Raw genomic sequence first — 9881 nt, forward strand, 5'->3', positions numbered from 1 at the left:
CCTGCAACAAGATCTGAACAGCATACAGGCTACCTTGGCCAGATACGCACAAGTGTCAGGCTACAACCATCTCCAGTGAGAGGAAGTCTAACCACCTCCCTTTACTACTGAAGAACCCTCCATCCCCCACCAACATCGTGAGATGTGGGGGGTGGATCATTATTGATGGGAACCGTAAGTATACATACCATGGCTTTAGGAGTGGGCTAGCGATTGGGTACTCTGTGAGGAATGATCTGTGTCTTGACTCCCCAAATCCTTTCCTCCATCTAAAGTTATACAAAGTACACGGAACAAAAGTAGGGGAATCTTGATGCTACTTTACAGGGCCCTGGTGAGACTGCACCTGGCGTACTGCGTACTCCACATTTGGAGAATGATATTCCTGCACTGAGGCAGTGCAGAGAATGTTCACTAGGTTGAAACCTGGGATGAAAGGGTTGGTGTATGAAGAAAGCTTGAGCAGGAAACTCTTTGGAGTTTAGAAGAACAAGAGGTGATTTAATTGAAGCATATAAGAATCTGAAGGGGGGCTGACCAGGGGGGGATGCTAAGAGGATATTTCCCCCACTGGGATTAACTGGAACTAGGGAGCATAGTTTCAAAAGAAGAGGTCACCCATTTATGACGGAGAAGAGGAGGAATTTTGTCTCTTCAAGGACTGTGAACATTTCGAATTCTCTACCCCTGAGAATTGTGGAGGCATTGAGCATATTCAAGGCAGAAACTGACAGATGTTTGAACTACAAGGAAGTCAAGGAGTTTGGGGAAAGAGCATACAATTGTTGTCGAGGTCAAGGTTAGATCAGCCATAATCTTATTGATTGCTAGAGCTGGAACAGGCCTACTTCTGTTCCTATATTTTGTGTGTCTTTATGTTTCCAATCATATACAAGAAGTTTAATGTCATTCAGGACTAAGCAGTCCACTTAATTGACACCCTGACCACCACCCTGAATATTCATCCCCTCCGCTGTCAGCACACTACAGCTGCAATGCATACTGTACAAGATTCACCAAAACAATTCACTTAAGTTTTCCTGCAACAGTCCAAAACCCATGACTACTGCACCCAGAGGTCAGGGGCAGTGGGTAGTGGAATCAGCACTGCCTACATTTTCCTCCAAGCCACACGTGATTCTGATTTGGAAATATATTGTAATTTCTTCACCAGGGCAGGGTCAAGAAAATGGAACTCCCCTTGTAACACCGCCATGAATAAACCTTCATGTTACAGATTACAAAGTCCAAGGATAGTGCTAGGGGGATACGTTCAGAACAAAAGCTGCAGGTGTTCAACAAGACAATTCACCATTACTGTCTCGATTGATCTGGGTGTATTTAAACTCTGGCCTTGGCAACAAAACCACATTGCGTTAGAAAAAAAGTCTCACTTTAAGTGTTTGCCAGATTATCCATTATATGCAAAATATTTCACCAGCAGGATTTGAGACATTCTGCCTCTGTGACTGAAAACAGCAACAGCTGCGGAGAGGAAATTCCATAAGATTTCCAGAGGCTGTCACCAGCTAAGCTCCATTATTATTTACAAAATGGTCAGCATGTTTGGAGCATGCACCAGAGTTTTGAAATCTGAGGCTTGTCCAAAATCAGAGTTCGATTTTATTTCATGAACTCCTCAAGAATGTAAATGTACCAATTAGATGCCAAGAGGCAAGTCACAGAACTTAACGCAGTTTGACTGAGACTATGTGCAGTACCGCAGTGACCAACAGAAGGGGTGAGTAGCTGGTTCATTAAGTAGTTTAATGCCAGGGTAGTCTAGATGGGAGGAAATTAGCAATCCAGTAATTTGCATTATTTCTGGGGGCATGAGTTCAAAGTCTACTGCAAGGACCTGAAGTTTAAGTGCCCAACTAAATTTGGAATAAGAAAGGCAGCATTAGTAATGGTGACCATATGATTTTTGTGTTTCACTAATGTGCTTCAAGAAAATAAATCTGCTATCCTTACATGTTATGGCCTATATGTAGTTTTTAACTATGCTCTGAAAAATCACTCAATCAAGGGGCAATTATACATTGTCGACAAATGCTGGCCTTTTCATTGCTGTCTGCACTCTGTGAATGAATAAAGAAGAAAATATTTTACTTACTGGCTTTCAGTGGGTGTTGTAAGAACCAAGTAAGTGAGTGACCACGGGTACTATGTATCTGATGAATTTTGCAGAAGTTAGTCTTCCACTAGTGAATGCCCAATGAAGGTGACTGATAGCATTGACTGAATATCATCTGATCAAATGCAATTCTGATGGAGGGTCTTCAACCTAAAACATCACTTCTGTTTCTCTTATCACAAATGTTGCATGACCTGCTGAATGTTTTCCACATCTTCTGGTTCTGTATGAACACAGATGGGTTTTATTTATTGACAAACATATATTCTGAGTGCCCTTCTGACACACATCTCAGGCTCCCAAAATTGTGCTCCTGAGGAACAATGATCCAACTTGTCTGCTGCCCCATCTCAATGCTTAGCAATGGAGATAGTTACAGAGTTAAAGCTGCTGATTGTTTCTGAGTGGTGTACTTGGTTTTTCACATATGCAGACAAATCCTTGAAGCTGGCAGTTTAGCTGGTTGGTATTTAGTGAAGCTCTTTGACAGTTTGTAACCATACCTGCAGGAAGAGTGGCTAACTGTACTTGCATTAGTGGGGATGGGTGGTTATATGGGCAGTTGCCTAGACATCAACTGTACAATAAGAGGCAGCTTGTGCACCACAATTACAGAAACTAAGCTGAAGTTTAGTCTCCTATCCTGCTCAGATAGCACCAAGGGTCTGTGAAATGTGCAAGCTATGAAGAGATGACAGAGAGATGGGGGTGGGTGGGGGTGGTTGGTGGGATAGGAAGGGATTGCTGTGACACCCTCAGTGGTTCTTGACTGTCCAGAGTAGTAATATTCACCAAAATATTGTAAAACAGGGTCCAAATGGTCAAAAGCTATTGAGTCAAGAGCTGATGGTAAAAAAAGGTTACCAGAAAGAGCAATTCAGTTGTGCAAACAAAACTGCTATTGTGAACTTATGTGTGTGAACAAAGAACAGGTGCTGGGAAGTTATAAAGAATTTATTTTTACCCACCTACAATGTATCCTATTGTGAGTGTGTAATCCCCTTCAACTCTCTTCTCTGCTGAATTATCATTGAAGTAGTGTGTACTACATTGTACCTACAGAAACTTTGACATCTGAAATATAATGGAGAATTTTGAGTTTGTTACATTGCAATAACCAGCTGACACAGTTAGCAAGATGGGAAAAGGGGAAGAGAGCTAAAGTGCTGTTGGCTCAGGCCAGGTAGGAGACGGGTAGTGCAAAACATAGTCTTAGATCAAAGGGGAAGCTGCAATTGTTTATGGCAAAAGGAGGGGGCAGGGGTTACCTTTGAAATGAAATCTCTCAGCCACTAGAGGCACTGAAATCAGGAGGAGTGATCTTGTCAGTGACCAGCAGATGTCAGCAGATAGGCCACTGAGACAAGGACTGTAATGGGGTAAGGTGACCTGGTTAGTTACCAGCACATGTCAGGCAGTGGACCATTGACATGGACTGCAGTTGGTGAAGGTGGTTTTCTCAGTCACTGGGAGTTGGATTGATGCCTGGAGTGTGCACAGGATTCAGTTCATAATGATGTGGTTAGAGAGAAAGAGAATTGTATCATGGTGTCAACTGTTACATTAAGATTACTTCAATTTTCCAATTTCAAATATAAGTTATCACCACAGAATATGGAATTCTGCCTCTATATGCCATTTATTAGAAGTCTCTTTCCAGGTCTTCTGTGCAGCTGGTAATTCAATTACTGACTCTTTGTAAATATAGGCAGCTTGGAGAAACACTAGTCCTACAAGTTACAGTACATTAAGTTGGCCTATCCCTTACAGTGAGACGGCTCTGAGTAACTCAGTTTATTAGATGTTATATTTCCATGGGAAACTTGGTTCACAAATCATTTCATTTGTGAACTCAAGACAAAGGTAACTCCTTAATACAACAGAATTTGTGCATATAAATAACGGAGCATGCAGAGTTCTTTATTGAGTATCTTGCAAGTTCTGAACAATCAAGGATTCAATTTACAGTCAAGTTTTTATAGGAACAACCATTTTGAAAGGACAGTTTTAACAAACTGTTTCCCACTGGGATAACTGACTGGGTTCTCTATATATTTTCACCCAGCCTCTCTGTGAAGAACCAATTTTTTTTTTACAATGTACATTCATAATATCCAGAAAATGAATTACAAAAACTGCAAAATAAAATTAGTGCAAACTGCTCAGTCCTTTCCTGTCTACATTAATCAAAATTGTAAAAGGCAGGTCAAGTGAGATGTTTTAATTTGAAGAAATCCAGACATGAAAGGTACATAAATAGGAGAGATTTTCTTTATCACCAATACTGAGACACTGAACTGCACTGTGCTACCAGTGGGGTCCCGGACAGTGGAGCATGGCAATGAAGGGTAGTACCCACATAAAACTTCCCTAGAGAAAGAGCAGCAACCACAGTCATTGACCTGATGTGTAGTTTGTTGTGTAGTTTGTCAGGTAGTCTACTGATAGGACAGTTGACATCTTATAAATCCGGATTTTGGACATCCATTAAATGAAAGCTTTTGGCTAGGCCATGGAGGTTGGGCAAGAGCTGTCACATTGCTTCAGATCATTTTCATCAAAGGTCCCACCATGAAGCCACTATGATGATGGTTGCAGTTGAGAATGCTGCAATAAATGAGTGTTGATCTGAAGTCCAATGAGAATAATGAACTCAAATAAGAGTCTTTACATTTCTAATGATACTAACAGTTGGGCTGTAAACCTCTCAGATTTATTACCTGTTCATAATGTTCAGTTACTGATGACATATTATTGAAGCAGGATGTACTATGGGATGCTTCCTACATGACCCCAACATCTAAATGCCATGCAGCAATATTTTTTAGAGAATGATCACAGATAATGACTGAGATCTATCCAATTTGTTTTAAAACACAGCATTCTTCATCATTTTATTTCCAAAGCATCTATAGTCCAACAGATTCCTTGAAATGTACAAGAAATAATGAATATTTTGGTTTTAAAATGATCTAGCTTTGCTCTGATGGAGATCACTTTGTTGCAAAGTTCTAGTTCTGCTTAATATTTTACGGAGTATCTGGAACTATCATTGGTTTGCGTGTGCTTTTGATCTGATGTTACTTTATTTGCTATGGTCATCCTGAAGAAGAAGATCACCAGATTTTCCAGATCATGTTCAAACTGAGTCAAAACAAACTTGACTTGCCTTTGATGTGACAGGAGGGTACAGTTCCATCAGTCATGGAATGATGTTATAATCACTTGTTAAATCTTTGACCAAACCACATTTATTGTGTCTCCATTCCCTCCAGAGATGATATTTGTGTGGTAATTCTAAAAATAAAATGTGGAAGTTCTGAAATGATGTATCATTAAATAAATACCCCAGTGAGAATAATAGAATTGATACACAACATGTTTTCAAAGATGAAAGAGAGACACATGAGACTGCAGATGCTGGGATCAGGAGCAACAAACAATCTGTTGGAAGAACTCAGCAAGTCAAGCAGCGTCTGATGCAGTGTTTCAACCCAAAGCCCAAGGGTTTCGACAATTCCTTTCCTCTCACGGATGCTGCTTGACCCACTGAGTTCTTCCAGTAGATTGTTTGTTCCTTCAAAGATGAAAAGTTGGACAAACAAAAAGTAGATGGCCAGAAAAGATGCATGCTTTTGTGATGCCATTCTGTCCGCTCATAGTTTCCAAATGAACTGTATCCCCAGCATTCAGTGCAACAATAGCACCTCCAGCCATTGATTGATAACCATTTTCATATGCTTGGTAGGCAACAACAATGGTTGCATCATTTTTCTTTAATGCCATGTACGCATTAACTCTATTGACTTCAGCGTGAAATGTAAAGAAGTACACACCAGGAATTCTGCATCTGAACAAACCTGTTGTCGGACTATAAAGACCTTGGGAATTGTATATTATATTTTCAAATCTTATTGGTATGTTTCCTGCTGGGAAGTTGTAGCCAAGACTCACAGAGAAAGCGGCAAGAATTACATTGTAGGTTCCTGAAATACCTGGTAGCCCCGGGGCTCCAGTATCTCCTTTCTCTCCCGCTAGTCCAACCTATCCTCTTGGTCCCATTTGTCCTCTCGACCCAGGAAGACCTCTGTCACCATCTGCACCTGGCATCCCATTAGTACCATCTCTACCTTTAGGTCCAGATGCTCCTCTTGGGCCACGTGGACCTGGTTGCCCGGGTACTCCTGGGTAGCCTTGGGGTCCGGGTGCTCCTCATTCTCCAGATTGCCCTGGTATTCCTGGTGATCCTCTTGGTCCATCTGCACCTGGATCACCTTTTGGTCCTGTTGGTCCCATTGGACCTGGATCTCCTGGCGGTCCACTTGGACCGTTAATGACTGTTCAAAAAGATGTTCATCTTGTTGAGTGTAAGAACCTTCAAATTAACTGTGATATAATAAACTTGTATTTAGCAAGGAACCGCAATGGTAAAGCAGATGCATGCAATGTAAGATCCATTAATACACCAGTTGTCAGTGGGCCATTAATCTATTGGCCTGGACTAATAAACCAGAGACAGAAGATCAAATATCATCATGGAGAATTAAAGTTCAGTCAATTATACAAAAATAAAATCACTGAAATTAAAAAGCTAGATTCAATAGCGGTGACGTGAGGCTACTGGTTTGTTCTAAAAAAACATCAGCTGTGAAAGCAGTTGGACTCAGAGACACATTTTGTTAATGAGTGGCAATCCTGCCACAAGAGATCCCCTCCCCAAATCTGCAGAAGTAGAAACTCCTGGCCAGAATGTGAATAAAAGCACAATGGTTCTGCAAGCAATCAAACTTTACACAGTCACACTAATATATTTGTACATCTGTTATGGCTGGGAATTGAAGCATCTTACCATGTAATGGGCCATTTCATTTGACATGCCAGTGCTGACTCATTGAAAAAGCTATATTTGAAACGCAGGGAGTTTGTTAACACTTACGGATACAGCGTGGTGCGGGCCTAGTCCATCTTCCAGTGTTGAGACAGGTAATTACTTCCTCCCCCAACATGCCTTCTGCACAGGAATATGTCACTACTTGTCCCTTGTGCTTGAAAAATCCATTTTCAATCTTTATAGGAGGTGGACAGACAATTTCTGTTGCAGAAAAATAAGAATAGTGGTGAAAATTACATCACATACTGCAGAATATAATACTACAGAAAGGAAACTTCACTGATATAACAATTGGTTGAAAATTATATGTTCTGACAGAGCAGGAAAAGATAGATGCATTTGTACAGCACCTATAAAGGAAAAAGAAAAGCCACAAGGTGCTCCACAAATGCAATAGTGTCAAAAAAGGAGGGATTATGAGGGTTGATGAATGGAGGGGTAGAGATGGAGAGCTTTAGCAAATTAATTCCAGATAGTGGGACCCAGGAGTTTGAATATGCTGGTAATTAATGCAGAACAGATTCTGCAGAGGAAGATCACCAAAACCCTTTTGGAAAATTCTGTACTGGTGCTGAGGACATGAGAAAGAAGGAGGAGCCATAGTTTAAAGAAACAGCAGGATTTTACAAAGAAGGTTTAATGGGCCCTATTTCTGTTCCTCATTGTTAATCAATGGAGTTAGGAGGGCTTTGGATGTTTGCTAACATCAGGTCGTCACTCTGCTTCATTGACTTTGCTGAACGTGACATGGGGGCTTAATGTTTCTGTGAAGGTGGCTGACAGAGATTTGGGATGGGGTCTTGACAATGGGACTTCACACATGAAGCACCACACCAGTCATATTGTAGTTGAATAGATCCTTGGTGACACCAGGCCTGGAGTTTTGGTCTCCTTATTAAAAAGGGTGTACATACAATACACGTAGTGCAGCAAAGATGCTCCAGACTGGTTCTATGAATGGCAGGTTTGCTGTATGAGGAGAGATTGAGTAGAGTGGGACTGTATTCTCGAGAGTTTAGAAGAATGAGAAGGGATTTGTTGAAACATACAACATTCTTAAAGGACTTGACAACATTGATGCAGGGAAGGTGTTCACCCTGGATGAGGACCATGAGGATCTCTTCACCCCGAGTGGGACACTTCAGGTCGCACCTCTCTCAAAATCCCTTCGCCCCTGAGCAGGGTATCATAGATGTCTCCCCATCGGTTCCCGTGAGCCCTTGGGCATGGTGGTGGTTTAAAGAGTTGGGTTTAAAAACTAGGACCATGGTGCACAATTTCAGGATAAACAGAAAGCCATCAAAGGTTGGTGAACCTTTGGAACTATCCACCCTAGAGGACTGTGGAAATTCAGTCATGCTGTTCATTCAAAATGCAGATCATTAGACTTTTGGACATTAAAGGAAACAAGAGGTATGGAGGTAGTGCAGGAAAATGGCATTGAAATGGAAGAACTTGATCTTCCTTGATCCTGATGAATGATATAGCAGGCTTGGAGGACTGGATGGCCTACTGCTCCTCCTATTTCTAATGCTCATGTGTAACTCAGCCCTTTCAACCTGCTGTTGGAGCATTAAGTAGCTTACTTTTACAAGTTGGTGGATCATGGTCCCATTGACCTGAGGACAGACAATGTGGTGTTGCTGATCCCGTCATCACGTATCCAGGATTACAGGTGTATGTCACTGTGTTGCCAGCTACATGAGGTTCTCCACCTTGAATGGTAGGTGGGTTACCACAGCCAGAAACTGAATTTAAAACACAAATCATTTGAGAATCAAACACAATAACAAATACAACATTTAGTTCTGCTTTAAATTACATAAAAAATTAAATAGGATCAATTGGAACAGGTAACAAAAAACAATTTGTAATGAATCCAGAAACAAGAAGCCAACTGAGTGCTTTCAGGATGGAAACCGAGATATTGAGGACACTGAATGGGTAGAGCAGAGCAGGCTCTAATCAGGGGAATCTAGTGGCGTCCTGTTGGTCTGGAGGATATGACTGATGTCTGGGATTTAAGCACAAATAAGAAGCTTAAGTTTAGGGCACTCAGGAAGGATAAAAGCCATGGAGGAGAGGGTTGGTGAATGAGCAGGTGTAGGCAAAAGGACTGTGGATTGACTGAAGTTTATCCAAGTTGAATGGACAAGGAGAACACGGAAGCTATGATCATTTTGTTAAGGTGGAAATCCATCATACATGAATGATGGAGATCAGCTGCCATTTCTAGACCAATTATCATATTGGATAGTGTAAAATATGTCTGGTCCATTACTCCTTAAAAGCAACCAGTAACTTTTAAAGGGCAGTTGGTATTTTTAGCGATGGTGAATGAACTGATTTGGGTGCTTCATTCTCAGATATTGCAGCTGAGGTCATCTTAGACCACATGGGGACAAGGACAGTGATGTCTTCTGCTTCAGATGGAGATTAGTTCCAGCAAATTAGTTAAATCTTTTGAGTTCAGAAGTGGCAAAGGATTTTAGCAGTGGATAATTTGATGAAGGGGTGATGGCAGATAACGTTATGGAATTAGAAGGGAGGAATGATGGGCTGACATTTGTCCACACTACTGAGGTAATAATGTTTAATGTGGAATAGAAACCCAACAACTTATTTATGGGGCAGATATTGCAATCCAGCAGATTATCACCCAGATAACAAAATTTACAATCTACCCCAATATGAGGTCAGGAGCTGAACTATACCTTATATCCTCTCACAGATGGAAGGAGGAATTGTTATTAATTTTTGAAAACTGCATACTCCACACTATGAAATGTGACAGCTGAGGATTGTACACTGTAATGGTTAAATTGCATTAGAGTTACAATTTAAGTTGTGCTA

The sequence above is a fragment of the Pristis pectinata genome, chromosome 21 (genome assembly GCF_009764475.1).
Source record: "Pristis pectinata isolate sPriPec2 chromosome 21, sPriPec2.1.pri, whole genome shotgun sequence".
NCBI lineage: Eukaryota > Metazoa > Chordata > Chondrichthyes > Rhinopristiformes > Pristidae > Pristis > Pristis pectinata.